Below are 20,525 nucleotides of genomic sequence, written 5' to 3' on the forward strand. Positions count from 1 at the left end.
TTTAAATCAAAACAGGTGGCAAGATACAAAGAACAACATTATGTAGTAACAGGAGGCTTTTTTAAAAAAGATTTTATTTATTTATTTATTTATTTACTTACTTACTTACTTATTTACTTACTTACTTATTTGACATACAGAGATCACAAGTAGGCAGAGAGGCAGGCAGAGAGAGAGGTGGGGAAGCAGGCTCCCTGCTCAACAGAGAGCCTGACGAGGGGCTAGATCCCAGGACTCTTTTATCATGACCTGAGCTGAAGACAAAGGCTTTAACCCACTGAGCCACCCAGGCGCCCCCCTGCAATGACATATTCATTCTTAAGAAGGAAAGAAATTCTGACATGTGCTACAACTTGAGTGAATATTGAAGACATGCTAAGTAAAATGAGCTGATCACAAAAAGACAAATACTGAACCATCCCCTTATGAGGTACATAGAAATAATTGGAATTGTAGAAACAGAAAGTAGAGTGGTGATTTTTAAAATTTTTTTAAATTATGGGGCACCTGGGTGGCTCAGTGGGTTACAGCCTCTTCCTTTGTCTCAGGTCATGATCCCAGGGAACTAGGATTGAGCCCAGCATCGCATCATGGGCTCTCTGCTCAGCAGGGAGCCTGCTTCCTCCTCTCTGTCTGCCTCTCTGCCTACTTGTGATCTCTGTCTGTCAAATAAATAAATGAAATCTTAAAATATTTTTTTAATTTTTATTTAAATTCAAATAACATATAATGTATTATCAGTTCTAGATGTAGAAGTCAGTGATTGTCTTATACAATACCAAGTGCTCATTACATCACATGCCCTCCTTAATGTCCATCAACCAGTTACCCCATCCCCCCAGGACTTTCAGGAGCTGCCCTTCATTGACCACTTCTGTTTGCTGCAGGTCAGGACACCAGCCCAGACTGGGCAGGGAGCAGGAGTGTGGTGCTGGAAGTGGGTAAAGACCAGGAAGTAGCGTCCCCTGAAGCAGCTGTTGTAACTCTCATCATCAAATTGTACTTAATTCCATCTCCTCTCACAATTGTGGTTACACCATTCTCTTAATTGTGTAGTGTTAGTCCAGTTAATGAAGTTCCTGAGGCTCAATTTTATTTTCTCTTCTGTAAAAAGGACCATTATTGTAAGAATTACACAAGATAAGTATGAATGCCTAATGAAATGCCTTCACCCTTATAGACTCTAATAAATAGTAACTTTTTTTAATGTACCACATAACTTTAAGATTTTACATGCTTATTTTTCCCCTTTCATATTTCTTAGGAACATAGTGAACACTTAACAAATAAATAATTGAGTGACTAGTCTAACCACAGATTGAAAAATTGTGTGTATTAACTTGTTACTTGCTGTATCAGAACACTTTGATAAGGATAAAAAGTAGTGCTTATTTTCTGTATCCTATCTGCATCTGTGAACACAGTTATCTGCTAGTTAATCCTGTGTATGCTTCCAGCTGTGCCCCAGAGCAATGTTATGAAGGTAAAATGTGGGTGAAGTGAGGCAGGATCTGCAGATTGTGGCTCTTATCTGCTTAATGATGTGACAGTAAGTGTCATATTAGGAAGAGAGACAGGAGGGTTCATTTTTTTTGAAGCAGAAACATACTGTTCAGTGCAAAGAATCTTGTATCATGTTTTCTAGAAGATCATGGGAGACAAAAGGTGAAATAGAACGTGTGAGGAGAGACATCTGTTCTCTCTGATTCTTTAACTCACTTTAAACTTGGAGAAACAAAGCAAAGTGACAGTTTAACTCATGTTTTGTCGGGCCTAGATCTTTAGCTCTTGCATAAAAGTGAGCAAGTTGCCATCTGTGCAAACAGGTGGCTTGAATTAAATATGTTGAGTATTAAAAAGTCATAGTTGAAGGGACAGCAAGAATGGAGAATTTACGAAAACCCAGAGCAATTTTCATAAGATGAGGAATGGGAATCATCCAGTGTGTCAGAGTTAGAAGGTAAAGTGTTGAGACTATTGCCCAGAAGTCTCAAAGCTCCTGCATACTTCACATTTTCTTAGTAATTCTATCCTTGGTATGTTGTCCCAAGAAACAGATGGAGAGCCTTACCCTTGTGCCTCTCTCAGCAGGCTGCTGTGGGTCAACTGAGCCCATCTTGGAAACAAGAGGGAGACACTTACAACTACAACTTACAATAAGTATTGCTTATCCATGACTTAGTTATGACTCAGTAGTGTCTCTCTTACCTTCATAAAGAAGGTTCTTGAAACTTAAAGCTAAGTGAAAAGAGGAAAGAATAGAATATACAAATTAGAGGGCTAGCTAAAGGAAGCAGTATGTCATTAGTTAAGTGATAGCCAGTGTTGCAGAAATTGGACTGGACTTGGAATCTCAAGGAGTTTTAGGAGGTTTAGTTTTAGTTACTTATTCCTCACTGTGTTCACCCTAAGTTTACTGTGGCCTTTCCTGCCCAGCTGATATGTTACTGTTGCCTTGTCAGACCCTGAGAAGAGGACCCAGCTAAGCATTCCTGGACCATAACCCATGGAAATTGTGAGATAATAAATGTGTGTTGTATTAAAAAAAAAAAAAGTTTTCTGTGGCTTTCATTTTCATTGATAAAATGAAAGGATTGGGCAAGATGACCTCCTTCGTTCCTCCTAGCTCTTCAAAATACTTTGGAGCCAATTATTTATTTATTCTAGAGACTCTTTTATAGAAACAATGTATAAAAATTACTGATAAACTAATTAGGCAATCTATATCTGTATGAGTAATGTATTAAATATATATATTTTTACTTATATAAAATATACCCATGTGTGATATATGTACATACATGTATATACAAACATATTTGGGCTTATATACGTATATATGTCTTATACATACATACATATATATATATGTACACACACAGGTTTATAGACATATATATGTATATAAATCACATTGATTGGAAAAGATTCATGGTGGAGGGATGGACTTTGAACTTGTCTATGATGTTTAGTAAGGGAGTTTGGTTCATAATAAGGGAGTTTGGTGTGGGTAGTTTGAGGGAAATAAACACGGTAATAAAATACATACTGTGTTGGTGTTGTAACACTCAGTGATTCATTTTAAAGTGTATGTTTAGAGTTTATCCTTATTGGCAAGACTCATTTGTAAATTCAGTCTGTTCCTTGGCAAATCTGATAACTCTTAACAACTCAACAGGAGACTTGTAACTTTGAGGGAAATCTGTAATTCTTCCAGGATGTGCATCTCTGAATCCCCTCAGCGGTCTCAGACTGATCCGCTGCCAGCACGATTCCCCCCTTCTCGGTAGAACAAAATCTCTGACTATACATCCTGGCAAAAGCACACATTCCTCCTGGCAAGCTTCCGCAGTGAGCCACAAAAGTCCTATGATTTCAGGCAAAATCATTTTCCTCTAGGAGAAGCATGATTTGGGAATATGGCAAGACCCCAAGCAAACTTGAATTTTTTCTCAGAATTTTGACAACTATTACGATGTATTTAATATTATGGACCCGTTCTGCTGCTGCCAAATACCTCCCCTGACCTCATCTCACTCACTCTCACAATCAATTCTGCTTCACTTTCCTATATAATAAAACACCAATTTGTGGTAGGTTTGGAAAAGCATTGTTTTTGTTCGAAACAACATCCGTCATATGTGAAATCAGTCATTTACAACAGTATACAGCATGTAATAGATCTGTTGTCCATATCACTTTGCCAAACTTGACCCTGTTCTGACATCCACAAAATTTTTTTTTCTTAAAAATCAACACTCAACCCTTGGCATGAGTGGACACGGGATTTAGTCCTGTGCCTTATTGGTGCGTTGCAAATTCTTAACATCCAGGGCAAGAATGTCTACCTGGCCCAATCAAGGCCAGTGAGAGCAATGAATCTCTAATTGAGAATCCTGGAAAAAAGAACCTCGATTTTTCCAGTTGGGCTGAAAAGTAAGAGGCTGTAAGCTTTCCAGGTTGTGTAACCATCTCTTGATTGTGAAGAGAAAGCCTATCTGCATGAGCCATCAGAAAAAAATTCCGGAAAGATAGTGTCCATGCCCTTGATGGAATCATTTGAGCTTCTGCAACAAGTCATACTTCAAGCCAGATAGACAATGCAGGCTTTTTTTTTTTTTTTTTTTTTTTAAATGTCCGTTTAGGTTGAAGCTTTGATACTGGAAACAAAAATAGTCCTTTACAGGGCAGCTGGGTGGCTCGGTGGGTTAAAGCCTCTGACTTCAGCTCAGGTCCTGATCCCCAGGGTCGTGGGATCAAGTCCCGCATCAGGTTCTCTGCTCAGCGGGGAGCCTGCTTCCCGTCTCTCTCTGCCTGCCTTTCTGCCTACTTGTGATCTCTGTCAAATAAATAAATAAAATCTTAAAAAAAAAATAGTCCTTTACTTGTCTCCCACCTCCTAACCTAAAATAGAAAATAAGAACAGTAACTTATCCGAGTATTCTTATCTGATCAGTTTTCTCCTGAGAACATCAATTTGTGTAATAGCTGTTTAGAGTTGGATAAGTTACATCCTTGGTGTATGACAAAATATGATTAAAACCATTTCACAACGTGGACTTAATGAGCACCTTTCTTTAATCAACTGAGTTTTTCTCATGAATTTCAACACTGTTAAAGGGAAAAAAAAAAAGGCCTAAAAATGCTTGAGAAGTGATTTCATCCAAACTCAAAAACAGAAACCTGCTACCCAAAGTTACTGCCTCATTTCCAGTAAATTTAGCCACAGGACTAATTACAGTTTTTCTGATGTTGCTAATTGTCATGTGCATTTTAATGTATTTAACATTTCTGTTATTCAGTCCTAGGTTCTGGTTGTCTTTCAGTATGTGAATTTTTAATTATTTCTTTTGTCACTTCTTTCAGTGTTGTTTTTGTTTAAATTGATGCAATACTTCTTTTTCAACTAAGTCAGTTTTTTTTTCTTTTTTTTTTTTAATTTTTATTTTTTCAGCATAACAATATTCATTATTTTTGCACCACACCCAGTGCTCCATGCAATCCGTGCCCTCTACAATTCCCACCACCTGGTGCCCCCAACCTCCCACCCCCCACCCCTTCAAAATTCTCAGATCGTTTTTCAGAGTCCATAGTCTCTCATGGTTCACCTCCCCTTCCAATTTCCCTCAACTCCCTTCTCCTCTCCATCTCCCCTTGTCCTCCATGCTATTTGTTATGCTCCACAAATAAGTGAAACCATATGATAATTGACTCTCTCTGCTTGACTTATTTCACTCAGCATAATCTCTTCCAGTCCCGTCCATGTTGCTACAAAACTTGGGGATTCATCCTTTCTTTTTTTTTTTTTTTTTACAACTTTATAAACATATATTTTTATCCCCAGGGGTACAGGTCTGCGAATCGCCAGGTTTACACACTTCACAACACTCACCATAGCACATACCCTCCCCAATATCCATAACCCCACCCCCTCTCCCAACCCCCTCCCCCCATCAACCCTCACTATTTAATGAAGTCTTACCTTATGTTTCAATTATATTCTTCTTGGAGAGCAGTGATCAATTTTAGTCTCTAGAGATTTAATTGAAAAATGCAGAAATTGATAAAGGTATGCCATTATGGATTTGAAGAGTCATAGCATCTGTTGTTCAGAAGTGTGAATTAGTTTGCCAGACAACAAAATTACTCAGAGCTCCTTTGTGAAACTCTGTTCAGGGCTACCTTATCTACATTTCCTTTTTTCTAGATTCTAAATATTGCTACTTTGCCTCTTCTTTATTACCAATTATCATGTTTCAATTTATTTGTCTTTCTAAAGTGTCATTTGGGCTGAAAAGTGTTAGGCATTTGAAGTAGCTAATGAGGAGTTTTTAATAGTGGGATATAATGCCTAATCTTCAATTTTAAGAGAAAAAGGACGCAAACTGTGATACACATTGAGATCTCAACTGCATGTTTTATAAAGAAATACGTTAACATTTTCACAGTTATTTTTCCCTGATATGTTTGCATTCTACAAATTTTCAATGATGCATATATATTAGTGCACAATCAGAAAGATGCAGAAAGTTACTGTCTTTGACCTCATGTCTTTTTCTTTTCTTTCCTTTTTTTTTTTTTAATTGAGTAGAGTTGACCTACAATATTACATTAGTTTCAGGTGTGCAACATAGTGATTCAACTTCTCTACTCCTTATGCTATGCTCACCACATGGGTAGCTACCATCTGCCACCATCCAACACTATTCCAACATCATTGGCTGTGTTGCTTATACTGTACCTTTCTTCCTGTGACTTATCCATTTCGTAACTGGAAACCTGTACCTCCCCCTCCCTTTACCGGTTTTGCCCATCCCCCAAACCTCTCCCCACTGGCAACCACTGGTTGGTTCTGTGTATTTACGGGTCTAATTCTGCTTTTTGGTTGTTTGTTTATTCATTTGTTTTGTTTTCTAGGTTCCCCAGTTAAGTGAAATCACCATATGTCTTTTTCTTTTGTCATCGTGAATGTGCTGATGTTAAGCATGACTAGAAAAACATTTCCACGGGATTACAAAAGCTGTCTAAGATGAGCTGGCACTGGACAGGCAAAAATAATGAATTCGTATGTCCATTCAATGGAAAGAATCATGGTAGAGCATTACGTCTCGAGAAGCAGGTCATAACCTTATCAAAGATTAGAGAGTAAACATGTTTGTGATTGGGAAAATGTCAGTAGTTAACGGAAATGGACTTAAACGCATGGACTGGCTAGAAAGCATCCAAAGGGGATTCAAAATAGCTAAGTGCTGTGTGGTGAAGTCTGCACAGATACGTATATACGCAGTGTAATTTAGAGCGTTAAATGGCAGTCACTGTCACAGTATGAAAGCACAAATTGGATGTGTAAAATTAAAGTTAATTTTGAGTTTTTAATTTACAAGTTTGATGAAAGATTATTTGATTTATGACTACATTAATAAAATTTCACTGTGCAGTTTGAAGCTATTTTATTAGATGTAGAAATTAAAATTAAAACCTTGAGAGAAAATGGGGGGATGTTTAGAATTGAGGGAGGAGAGCTTCTGAGTGAGAACAAGAATTTGAGGTTTTACCCTACTTGCAAATTAATGTGTGTGTAAAACATGAGGCCCTTACATCAAAGACAAAGAGAGTTTATTCCTCAGGGCAACAGACAAATCACCAAGACATCAGTGGTGAAGGCCAGATGGTATTTTGATATACAGAGGGGTGTCTTAAAGGAATAGAACCCTGAAAAAAGAAAACTTATTTTCTTCCGGGCTGGTGGCTACCTGCCCATCCTCCAAAGGTAAAGTTGGAGGCTGAGATCACCCCAGTTTAATCTTCAGAATGAGAAAAAATGTTGGCATACAGTGACTGACTCAAACAAAAACAAAGGACAGAGAATTGCTTTATATATTTGCTTAACTGCATGTTTTTTCTCTGTATTTTGCAGTTTAGAGATTACTTTGAAATAAGCTCTGTTCTCTTCAAGTGTCACTGTGATGTAGGAAAGACATTAGGGTTCAAAGATGATGGCCAAGAAAGAATTCTGGAGACATTTTTGGTGCAAAAAGGTGGTCCTTTTAAAGGGCAGGGAAAGGACTTGTGGGCAGAAAGAGCTGCATCTGGGTCATTAAGTACTTCCAAGTTGGGAGGGAGTTAGGAATAGCGTAAATCTCTAAGGAATTTTGGAAACAAGGTTTCCAGGACATTGAAGGGGCTAGCTGTTAATGGGAAAAGGTAATTTATTACCCTCTAATAAAACCTGAGTCATGAGACCCTTCGGATGTATATCAGGGGCCATACACGTGGAGGACAGATGATTCCCAACATGTATCTTGGAGGGTTACAGATAAAGGAAGTTTCTGAAGGAATTTTTATATGTGAAAGTAGCCTTACAGGATCCCTGGGTTGGGCTAAGATTGCCTTTTGACCTTAGTCAGATATTAACATCAAGGCAGCTGAGTGCCTAGAGGAATGTCACTCTGCCCATTTCAAGGACCTGTCAGTGGGCTGTAGGTAGTACGAAAATTCAATAATTTCTCTTCTGCCTTTGTTTCCCACATCAACTGCAGTAGAATTTTAGACCTTTACTATCATGGAGCACATCAACTTTTATGTTCATTTTACATGAGATACTCAGTGAAGAGAAGGTTTGAATCTGCATATGTCTTTCTTTTGCCTTCTGGCTTCAGTAGACTGGACCACTCAAGCGGATCATTGATAATAGGAGTCTGAAGTTAAGAAAGCTTTTGGTAGACTCCTATAGGTTTTAACTGAAGAAAGTTGAGAACCAGTTACAACTTGGTACTTATGCTACTGTTATGCAAACAAACCTTCTGGTGACAAGAAATATTTGAAATTCTAGAGAGGGGTGTTCTATTTTCCTCTTGTGTGATTTTTTTTTTTTTTTTGCAAATAATCTAAAGAATTAAATGATCATCAGAAAATTGCTGCTATTCACATTTTAGCTACAAATCAGAAAGACATCGTTTAGCTGAGTGGCCATCAACTGCTCCATTATTGAGTCTAGAAAGGGCTCTTTATTACAGGAAGTGCCATTCATTGGATTGACACTTCCATGTGAATTAATGATGATTACTTACAATTATGAAGACTTTTAAATGAAGATGGCCTTTATTTTGGTTACTTTTTAGGAAAATGCATTTATTTTGTACACCTAACCCTAACCCTATTTACAAAGAATTCAAACCATTTTAAGCTGAGTATATGTCTAATGCCAGGTTGGAAAAAAAATAAATAAATAAAACAAAACAAAACAAAACTCTTTAGAATATATAGATATTTGGAGGATCCAAAGAATGTTCTTCTAGTGACATTGCAATGATCAATATCTAAATTAACTTTTATAAATACAGGATGTAAAAAGTATGTCCTATGAATAAGGCAAACAATTAATAGTCTAGAGGTCAGCAAATTTTGTCTTTAAGGGACCAGAGAGTAAATATTTCAGGCTTTGTGAACCATTGGGCCTGTTTCAGCTTTTCCCATCTACAGTTACAGTATGAAGGCATCCATAGACAAAGATAAATGCATAAATACCTAAATGTGGTTGTGGGCCAAATTTGGAGGGCCTGGGTTTGACACCCAACCACAGCAAGAGTTTGTGGACCACTGCTGTAGCATAATAAACTAATTCTGTGTGTGTGTGTGTGTGTGTGTGTGTGTATCTCCTTGAATAACCTATAGGTTAGAGGTGCTGACCCTCCATAGTCAAAAATATGTATATAACATTTGACTCCCTAAAAACTTAAATCCTAGTAGCCTTGAATTGACTGAAAGATGTAATAATAACATAGTTAATTGACACTTATTTTGTATTTTATATGCATTATATACTGTATTCTTTTTTTTTTTTTAAGATTCTATTTATTTGACAGAGGTCACAAGTAGGCAGAAAAGCAGGCAGAGAGAGAGAGGAGGAAGCAGGCTCCCTGCTGAGCAGAGAACCCTATGATGATGCAGGGCTAGATCGCAGGACCGAAGGCAGAGGCTTTAACCCACTGAATCCCCCAGGCGCCCCAATATACACTGTATTCTTTTTTTTTTTTTTAAAGATTTTATTTATTTATTTGACAGACAGAGATCACAAATAGGCAGAGAGGCAGGTAGAGAGAGAGGAAGGGAAGCAGGCTCCCTGCTGAGCAGAGAGCCCGATGCGGAACTCGATCCCAGGACCCTGGGATCATGACCCGAGCTGAAGGCAGCGGCTTAACCCACTGAGCCACCCAGGCGCCCTATATACTGTATTCTTAAAGTAAGCTAAAGAAAACAAAATGTTTTTAAGAACATCGTAAGAGAAAATGTTTATGGTACTTTACCGTATTTATTGAAAAACATCTGGAAATAAGTGGACCTGCGCAATTCAAACACTTGTTCACTTATCAACTGTATATACATAGTTTATTGATATGTATATATTATTATATAAAATTTGATTTACATTATAAATTATTGTTAATATTAATAATTTATATTAATTTACAATACATAATATGTAACTTAAATTTAATACCAGAATATTATTAAGTAAGTCACCTAAATTTAGATTTCCAAGGTAGTGTTAAAAGAAAAATTATTCTGACGCTTGTTAAAATAGTAAAGAGGACTTTATTTATGACTGTTATAATAGAGTTGAGACTATGGCAATGGGGGAGAGACTGAATTGAACTCTGAATACCACAAGAAACTGGTGATTTATCGCCAAAGAGCAGAGGTGGCAGGAGGGGAAAATTACTGAGAGGACATACTGAGAGTGGGGGATTCTTCCTATACTGGCCTGACAGGATTCTCATTAAATGGAAGGCCAAGTACTTAGATGTCATAGCTGGGGGGGGGGGTGAGGAATTTGATCAGACATCAATGGTGGGGGTATTCTAACCAACCTAACTTAGCAGGATTCATGCTAAAGGCAGGCCAAGCTCAAGGTCTAGTCAAGAAGAGCATTCTGAGGAGTCTGACTGAATTTTGGTCAAGGAAGGAGTCTTTGTCAGTGCTGCTAGATATATTTCTAAATAAAGTTGTAACAATGGAAAAAAGAAGGAATATGAAAGTTAAAAGATTTAATCTTGTGGCAGAGAAAAAAATATTTCTTGGGATCCTTCAATGGGATATATACTATACGTATTATACATATACATAATATAGAATATAGAAGTTTCAAACAGCTGAATGCTGGTTCCACCCCCAGCCCTCCCAAGAAATACATCAAAGTAACAACTGAGGCTATTGCTCACATTGGTCTAGAAGATCAAGGTCTTGACAGAGCATAATCAGCATATGGAAAGGAAGGGACCAAGGAGGGTGTGTATGATGTTTTGGGGAATCTAGTTCGACAGGTTTCTCATTAGCAGTGTCAATTGGAACTGGGTGAGTTTGTGTTATGAGTTTAAGACTGATGAAATCAAGGAGGTGAGGGTTTGGGAAATAGTAACATTCATTTGGTGGAGGTATGTATTGTTGTGAGAAAGATATTTACTTTAGTGGGCACTGGTTGAATAGTCTGTTTTTCAAGTAAGTGGGTGATCAGAAAGTTCTGTAGGGGAGTCGGGGAAATGAAGTTATTTACAACCTCATCTTCCTGGCAAGAATTTCCTGAAATATTAGAGTCATATTAGTGCAGACAGTTGAGTGGTAAACTCATGTTAATATAGATAGTAAGATGTGTGGGTGGGAATAGTTCCAGCTCTCAACATGAAATAGGCCTTTCCTTGAGTTTATAAAGTACTTGAAGACCCAACACAACATATCAAAACTAAATAAAAATAGCAATTTTTTAATGAAGTGTCTGATTAAATATTAAATGACTAACATATAAGTTCAGAAAAGAGATTCAGTGAGGACCTTAGAAGTGTTGGGAACTTAACGGTGCTTGGAAAAAGACATAGAGGGGCGCCCGGGTGGCTCAGTGGATTAAGCCACTGCCTTCAGCTCAGGTCATGATCTCAGGGTCCTGGGATCGAGTCCCGCATCGGGCTCTCTGCTCGGCGGGGAGCCTGCTTCCTCCTCTCTCTCTCTCTCTGCCTGCCTCTCTGCCTACTTGTGATCTCTCTGTCAAATAAATAAATAAATAAAATCTTTAAAAAAAAAAAAAAAGAAAAAGACATAGATTTGGGGCAGGAACTGGGTAGTGGGTATCGTAAACAAAATAGAGTGAGAGTGATTGTAAATGTAAGTAATAGGTGATCTGGACTATTTTATAGGGCATCAGGTGATAATGACTGGAAATATATGTCGGAAGGTAGTGAGCAACCTGAGTGCCAGTCTTTCATTTTACACTATATTAGTAGCAAGCCATGACTCTTTCTGGTACATATGACAACAACAGTTTGTTGTTTAGAATGTGTTAGGCTGGGGGTGCCTGGCTGGCTCAGTGGGTTAAAGCCTCTGCCTTCGGCTCAGGTCATGATCCCAGGGTCCTGGGATCGAGCCCCACATCGCGCTCTCTGCTCCACGGGGAGCCTGCTTCCTCCTCTCTCTCTCTGCCTGCCTTTCTGCCTGCTTGTGATCTCTGTCTGTGAAATAAATAAATAAAATCTTTAAAAAAAATTTATATATAAAAAAAAAGAATGTGTTAGGCTGTGTGATTGGAATAAACTGGAGGCTTACAGAGCATATAGAGAGCTACAACAATCTTCCAAGTGAAATGTAAAGAACAGTATTAATATAGGAGGTGAAGAGATAATATATTATGGACTTTTAGGGAGGGTATAGCCATGAATATAAGGAGAGGAGTTTTAGCCTTCTGACTTTTACATACCTGCAAGACATCTGTATGATCTAGCATAGAACTGAAAATACAGAACTAGCATCTGGTGGGGTCAGAACCTGAGTTGAAAGTTTTAAGAATCAATATAGGAAGGTGATGAGGGAGCAGGAGGCTGGCTGAGGACAAAGCAAAAGATGGCACCTTGCACCCCCTCTCCACCCGCTCCCCTCCCCTCAGTAATACATGTGACAGTCCTCAGGCACCCCTGACTGCAATAAACTAGAAACAAATAGTTAACTTGCAGAGATCACAATCCTGCAAGACAGGAGTCTCCCTTGGTTTACAAATGTCCTAGAGATTTACAACAAAGAAGCTATCTTAACAATAGCATAATTTCCAGAGGCAAATAACTCATTTCCTCAAGCCCTAACATCCCCCTCCCCTCCATAAAACTGATGGAGGCTGAGGTAGAAGGAAATGTAAATAAGGTTAAGTTTCTTCTTCTATACCGAAATCTCACTAACAAAGACGCTTGATAGCAGGATTGTGACATTCCACCAGGAATCTCCCAACTATCTTTTTTTTTTTTTTAAAGATTTTGTTTTCTTATTTTTTTGACAGATCACAAGTAGGCAGAGAGACAGGCAGAGAGAGAGAGGGAAGCAGGCTCCCTGCTGAGCAGAGAGCCTGACGCGGGGCTCTGCGGGGCTTGATCCCAGGACCCTGAGATCATGACCCGAGCCGAAGGCAGCAGCTTAACCCACTGAGCCACCCAGGCGCCCCTCCCAACTATCTTGATGTTAATGGCTTGCCAAAAGACAACATTGATCAAGCTGCAAGAGCTCCAGTATCCAGGCACCTTGTAGGCCCTCTTTAGCATATGAAAGCTCCACGGAAACCCCCCTTTCCCTCTCCTTCCCCCAACCACAGGGTACATACCCTGCCATCTCACAACCCGGGGCAGCAGCTCTTTCTGCCCACAGGTCCTGTCCTTGTGCTTTAATAAACCACCGTTTTGCACCAAAGATGTCTCAAGAATTCTTTCTTGGTCATCAGCTCCGGACCTCAGCCCACCGAACCTCACCTAGGTTCTAGAACTTCATCAGGATGGTCTGAGTAGAAAGGATGACTCAGACAATAGCAATTAAAAAGGAAGTAAATAAAGCTCAGAGTTGAGCTTGGAAGGATGTCTCTGGTGCGCAAGGAACAGGTTAGGATGTACAGACTGTTATGCCCCAATAATGGGTCCGTGATTAAAGGAGCGAGACTCATATAAAGCGAAGGTCAAGCAAAGCTTTATTTCATGCCAAGCATCAAGAATCTAACCGAACGTTCAGGGATGCACCTCTTACAAGAGAGGGCAACCCTTCTCTGTTTCACAGTCTAGCTTTTAAGCGCAAAGGCCATGGGGTCGGGCACAGGTGGCCAATGAGATTGTAACGCACACAGGAAACTCCACAGTGATGCTAAGTGACCAATTGAGTCACAATTTACCCTAGTAGACATTTGACCCAGCCTATTACACCTTGATTAGGATTGGCGCCAAAAAGGGTTCCCAAAGGGTAGGGGCCCCTGCTCCTTGGTAGCTAGGGAAACAGTATGCAACCCCCTACTGATCGGATGTCTCCACCTGGCCTGACTCACCCTTGTGTCTGGGCTTTGTTACCTGAAGCTGGATTCTGGGACTTGTCTCTAAGTAAATCTCCTGGGGGAAGGGGAGCAGGGACAGTTTCTAAATAGGTCCTTACACAGACATTTTTGAGGAAGTAATTCCAGAACAAAGCAATGGTTCATGATGAAGTTCTAGAACCTAGGTGAAGTTCGGTGGGCTGAGGTCCGGAGCTGATGACCAAGAAAGAATTCTTGAGACATCTTTGGTGCAAAATGGTGGTTTATTAAAGCACAGGGACAGGACCCGTGGGCAGGAAGAGTTGCTGCCCGGGGTTCTGAGATGGCGGGTAATGTACCTTGCAGTTGGGGGAAGGTGAGGGGAAAGGAGGTTTCAGTGGAGCTTTCATATGCTAAAGAGGGCCTACAAGTTGCCCGGATACTGGAGGCCTTGCAGCTTGATCAGTGTTGTCTTTTGGCCAGTCATTAACATCAAGATAGTTGGGAGATTCCTGGTGGAATGTCACAATCCTGCTCTCAAGCATCTTTGTTAGTGAGATTTAGGTTCAGAAGAGATTTAACTATATTTATATTTTCTTTCTACCTCAGCCTCCTTCAGTTTTGTTTATGGAGAGGAGGATAACATTAGGGCTTGAGGAATTGAGTTATTTGCCTCTGGAAATTGTGCTATTGATAAGGTAACTTCTTTGTTTGTAGATCTCTAGGACATTTGTAAACCAAGGGAGACTCCTGCCTTGCAGGATTGTGATCTCTGCAAGTTAACTATTTGTTTCTAGTTTATTGCAGTCAGGGGTGCCTGAGGAATGTCACACACATTACCGAGGGGAGGGGTGGAGAGGGGGTGCAAGGTGCCATCTTTTGCTTTGTCCTCAGCCAGCCTCCTGCTCCCTCATCAGTTCAGAGTCAATAAAGGCGATTTTGAAATCCTTGTGTTTATCATCATTATCACACAATGCATAATCAAGCGAGGTGGGGAGTGAGCTTGTGGGGAGAGCACAGTGGACATGGCTGCTGCAGGTCAGTGGTAAAGGTTGGAAGTTTTCAAGTTTAGCAGAGTCAGGACAGCAGCTCACTGCAGGGTGATACGGTGAAGAGCATTAAGATACACGGAAGGGCATGGAAATCTTGGGTAGAAGGTTTATTGAGGCTTACTCAGAAAGTAAACAAAAAACCTGGGGGAGAGCAAAAGACCTGAATGGAGGTAATTACCATCAGCATCAGCATCTCATTTTATTATTATTATTAATACAGAAAATAAATATATAGACTCTGAAAAGCCAAGTAACTGGCAAGAGGTACCAGAAATCAAACCAAAAACGAAATTTAAGAGTTCAGAGCATAGCAATTTGGCTACAAAACAGCTTTTTGCTTTGTAGAGGAGAAAGATTGCCTCATTCTAGAAGTCTGGAGAAAAAAGATGTATAGGGTGAGATTTTGAGATAGAGAGGACAGTAATGCCATTTCTGATGTCCTTGCTCTTCACAGGTAAATACGCAGAGCTTGGGGCTTTTTAAAATGTGAGGTTAGTTTTGCATAGTTGTGAGCAGTGTTTCACCAGAGATGAATGAGGGGCCTGCTGTGTTTCAAAGATGATTAGCTCACTATTCCAGACTTGCCCTTGTTGTAGTTCACTAGTGATTAAATCTTAACTTGATATTTAATGAATTCTTTCAAAAAGCATTTAAGGTTTTTTTTCTGTGATAATCATTTTGTTATTTTATTTAACTGTTTTTACATTTTTTTTCAGTTTATTGTTTGGGAGTTAAAAATATATTGGATGCTATGGAGTTTTTATTTTAGATATAAAAAAACAGATTTAAAAAAATAAAGGCCATAGTTAAATTAATATCTCCCAAATAATTGATTTGCCATGCCTTTTTTTCAATCCTTGAAAACTCTCTTTAGAGATCGATGATAGATTTTGTTTTGGAAGTATTCAAACCAAATTATCGTGTCAAAATTAAATGCATACTTAGATTATCAATCATAATATCAGCAGAAAAACAAATTACCATTATGAGGTGGGAACAGAAGGCTGACTGAGGACAAAGCAAAAGCTTACACCCTCCAACCTTCCCCCACCCCCACTCCTGAGTGGGATATCTGTGACTTCCTTTAGGAAACTCCCACCCATCTTAATGTTAATACCTTGCTAGAGGGCAAAAAGACCTTGGCATTGGCAAGGCCTCTGGTATCTGGTATCTTTGTAGGTCCTCTTTAGCATATGAAAGTTCTATTGAAACCTCCCTTTTCCTTACCTCCCCCCAACTCCTTGGTACATACCTACCACCCCTCACAACCCTTGCCAGCAGTTCTTCCTGCCCACAGGTCCTGTCCCTGTGATTTAATAAAACAACCATTTTGCACCAAAGATGTCTCAAGAATTCTTTCTTGGTCATCAGCTCTGGACCTCACCCCACCGAACCTCACTTACATTCTAAAACTTCATCAATTACACTGATGTGCATGGAAGGTGAATTTTGCCTGCTCTTATTTACCCTAAGTATAACCTATTAACCAGAGCTGAGTTTATTACCTTTTGGTTCTGGTTGGTTGGATGTGGGGACGTAAGTGTAGGGCTAGGGAATCTGGGCCTGAGTGGTTAAGACAAGCCTTTTAATGTGAGAGTCAGCTTAGAGTTGGGCATATTTCATGATGTAGGAGCTTAGGATTGGTGGACCGAGACGCAAGCATCTTGAAGTTAGTATTAAGTAAACAGGTGTTTGATAATTAAGAAATTTGCTCCACTTCAAGAGCTTCTTATTCAGATAAATTAGTTTTCATTTAGTTCCTGAAAAAAATTGTTTGGATACTTTTACACTTATTTTCGTGGGCAAGAACATGTAGTAACTCAAAATAATCATCTGTGTTCTTGGGGTGGTTCTTTGGGGTGGATATAGAGGCCTTAGTTCTCAATTTCATTAGCAAAAACTGAACTGTTCTGTGAAGTTCTGTACTGCCTGCTTTGTATGGAAGAGATAGAAAATAAAGGGTTGCATTTACCTGAATGATCTTAACCTAAAACATACTTCTGTGTTTTTCCTTTCTTTAGACACATTAAGGAAAAAGGGGATAGACAGAAATGACAGTAATAATAATCATCTAGGGAGACAGACACTAAAAATACATCTCGGAGCTCAGGGTTGAGAGGCTAGATGGTGATTCTTGTCACACCTTTTCATTTTAAAAAACTGACTGAATCAAATATGTGTTCAGGATAATTGACTCTTAACTTCCAATGAGCTGAAAAGGAAGAAAGATTATTTAATCAAAGCACTGTGTAGACATGCATAATACTGTGTTTTAAGAATATTTCAAGTAACACCTACCTTAATCTTCCTGTGTTAATGCACTTTACTCATTGCTGTTGTTCACTCATATTTCATTACCTAATATTAAGCAAAATAGGACATGACAATTTTGAACTGTAGTTCCAGAAAGCAATTTATTAATGTAATAACAGGAGTATCAAAATGGGAGATTCCACTAGTGAGTATAAATCAAACAGTAAAGTAAGATAAATATGAGACCCAGAAGTCCACAATTTAAAGACCAGGAAAAAAAATTAAAGAGAATTAATAAAGGCAGATATTAGATGCTTTTAAAATAATTCAAGCAGAAATCTGTATTAAATTTTAAACTAGGGAATTACACTTGATTTGAAAAAAGTTTCTCCTTCTAATTCAACATAGTCTAATAGGAAAATTTGCAAGTGTGCAGATCTAAAGGTACAATATAAGTATCAAATCTGAATAGATTTTTCCAAGTCTAAATAATTGTTCAGTAGAATGTACTTTTAAAATATTAAATTTAGTTTTTATCTTCTCAAACAAGTTTCACTTCCTTCTACTTTGGTTCTAAGGGGAACAAAAATTAGTTATCCTTTTTCTACACCTGATACAATCCTCACTGACTTAGGATTTTCTCTTGCTGTGAGACTGGGGGGCCAAAGGTTACCATCCCTTCCATTGAAGATGAACCATGATTCATACTACAATTGCTCTCTCAGGTCATCTTCCCTAAGCTCACAGACTTCATCCCTGTTTAGAAATTTTTTTTTTTTTTAGAGTTTATTTATTTATTTGACACACAGGGATCACAAGTAGGCAGAGAGGCAGGCAGAGAGAGATGGGGGAAGCAGGCTCCCTGCTGAGTAGAGAGCCCGGTGTGGGGGCTCAATCTCAGGACCCTGAGATCATGACCTGAGCCAAAGGCAGAGGCTTCAACCCACTGAGCCAGCCAGGCGCCTGCGCCATCCCTGGTTAGAATTTTGTAGCGTGCTTGTCCCCTAGGCAAAGAACTACTCATTGATGGCCTTTAGCTTTATTTATTTTCACTGTGCAGTAGAAGGGGGAAAGCCCTTTATATCTTAATTTATAGTGAAAATATTATAAGGATGACTTGTTAAGACATGCTCTTTGGCTCTTCTTGCTAATCAATGATGGCAGTTTCCATCAATATCACGACGTGGTCCAGAATTGAGAATATCAAGAAAAATAACAGAAGTGTTGATTGAGGTTGGACACTGTTCAAGGAGCATTAATTGAGAGCAGGAAGACAGAAGACCAGAATTAGCTGGCAAAACCAAATGAATAACATAGGTGACCAGTGTTGCTGTTGAGCCATGATCATAAATGCAGGATAGAAAAGAAAGGGAGGAGAGGAAAGGGATATAAATCAAAGTAAATATTTATTGTTTATGTAGAGCTGTTATTGGTTCTACATCACTAGAATAGACAACAGGTAAAATTAATGATAGTAGAACCCAGTTTATTTATAGCTGATGAAAGTTCAGAAGGTAATACAAGGCCTTATTTTAAATATCACATAGGACTATCTTTCTGTCCATACAGTCTGCTTCAGATGGTTACTTGAAATTCTTTCCTTGTCTCTTTTTCTCCTTTCTTAAAACACCTTTGGTTTTTCCTGATCTAACATGTCATTGTCCCCATTGAGCTCAAGAACTACTGGCTTCCTGTGCCATCCTTAACTTTAATAAGAGAATCATATTGGATGCCCAGTCTTCTTTTTTTTTTTTTTAAAGATTTTATTTATTTATTTGACAGAGAGAAATCACAAGTAGGCAGAGAGGCAGGCAGAGAGAGAGGAGGAAGCGGGCTCCCTGCTGAGCAGAAAGCCCGATGTGGGGCTCGAACCCAGGACCTGGGATCATGACCTGAGCCGAAGGCAGCGGCCCAACCCACTGAGCCACCCAGGCGTCCCTGGATGCCCAGTCTTCTTAAATGAAACACAGGAATGAAAAAAGGAAAAACAAACAATTTTTGCTAGTATCGATCGCTTCTCTTCATATAATTTCTAGGTATAGCTTTTTGTAATATTGAAATAACTAGAGAACAATTCAGAAAATCTTGTTTTTTGTGAAGTGTCAGACATTTCCATAAAATCTTCATAACCCGCCATGCAGTACTTATTCACTACTCTGCAAGTGAAGACATTTGGTTCTGAGAAATTGTATCTTAGTGGACCCGAACCATTTTAATATTGTCTTTCTTCTGGGGCATCTGGGGGGCTCAGTTGTTAAGTGGTCTGCCTTCGGCTCAGGATGGGATCCCAGAGTCCTGGGTTTGAGCCCCATATTGGACTCCCTGCTCAGCAGGAGGCCTCCTTCTTCCTCTCCCTGCTTGTGTTCCCTCTCTTGCTCTTTCTCTCTCTGTCAAATCAGTAAAAATCACCTTTCTTCTAAGAATAGGCAGAACGTTAGCAAGGTGCAATATCATGTAAAAGTTTGGAATTGAGTAAAACTGGAAAGAATAATATCATTTAAAAAAAAACGTCAAGTCTACTTTTATTTGGGGATCTTCCCTTTAACACACAAACATATACACATACATGTATGTGTAATATATAATATATTGTGTGTTACATGTATGTGTAATATATAATATATTGTGTGTTACATGTATGGAATTATACATATACATACATATATGTGTAATATACATATATGTATTATGTAATATAAATTATATATTGATCAACTCCTTTGATGAAGAAGCGAGTGATTTTTTTTTTAAGTTAGAAGATAAAAACTGATGACTACCTAGTGTTCCAGCCACTGTAATTCTTTACACTGGCATTATTACATTTGCATTACATTATTTATATCATTGTTAATAAATAAGTGAATTTATTTGTCTTCAGACTGGGCATACCTCTCTTCAGCCCAAAAGCGGTAGCTACTCCCTATCACTGGATACATTCATATTTCTTTCATTTTCTTATTATCCAGCCTGAAAATATTTAAATCCTTTTATACCCATATTATTCATTTTGAAAAGGATAATTATATTTAATTAGATTATTTAGATGATTTCCAACTCTCAGTCCTCAAAGAAGTATCAAATTTTACACATACCACCTATGCACATTCAGGGGAGTAGAAATAAGGTAGCACGCTTTTCAGCAAAGATTGGGATATTTATTTTATATTCATTTAGGAAAAAGAACATTGAATCTACTATGAATATTTAACTTGTTGATAATTTTCTCCAAGTTAGATGATGTGAAAATGAATATATATTTATATTTAACTCCTGAGTATCCTCTCTGGGAGTTTTCACTTATGTTAATACTTTAAGTGTGAGGAACTCTTCTTCTTCTTTTTTAAAAAGATTTTATTTATTTATTTGAGAGAAAGAGACAGAGTGAGCATGAATGGGGGAGGGGAACAGGGAGAGAGAGA

At 38.7% G+C, this 20,525-nt stretch overlaps 1 protein-coding gene and 1 long non-coding RNA gene across 8 annotated transcripts in view; one reads left to right on the forward strand and one right to left on the reverse strand.

Annotated features, from left to right (window-relative positions):
• The window catches only part of DPP10 (dipeptidyl peptidase like 10), a 1,393,698-nt gene that overhangs the window by 1,032,197 nt on the left and 340,976 nt on the right, over positions 1-20,525 (forward strand). The gene's annotated exons all lie outside the window — the stretch shown is intronic.
• Positions 752-5,532, reverse strand: LOC125095975 (uncharacterized). The gene is made up of 3 exons (XR_007126021.1): positions 5,483-5,532; positions 2,209-2,238; positions 752-1,104 (listed from the first exon to the last, which is right to left on the reverse strand). It is a non-coding gene; the product is annotated as an uncharacterized LOC125095975 (long non-coding RNA).

Source organism: Lutra lutra, chromosome 3, assembly GCF_902655055.1.
Source record: "Lutra lutra chromosome 3, mLutLut1.2, whole genome shotgun sequence".
NCBI classification, from domain to species: Eukaryota; Metazoa; Chordata; class Mammalia; order Carnivora; family Mustelidae; genus Lutra; species Lutra lutra.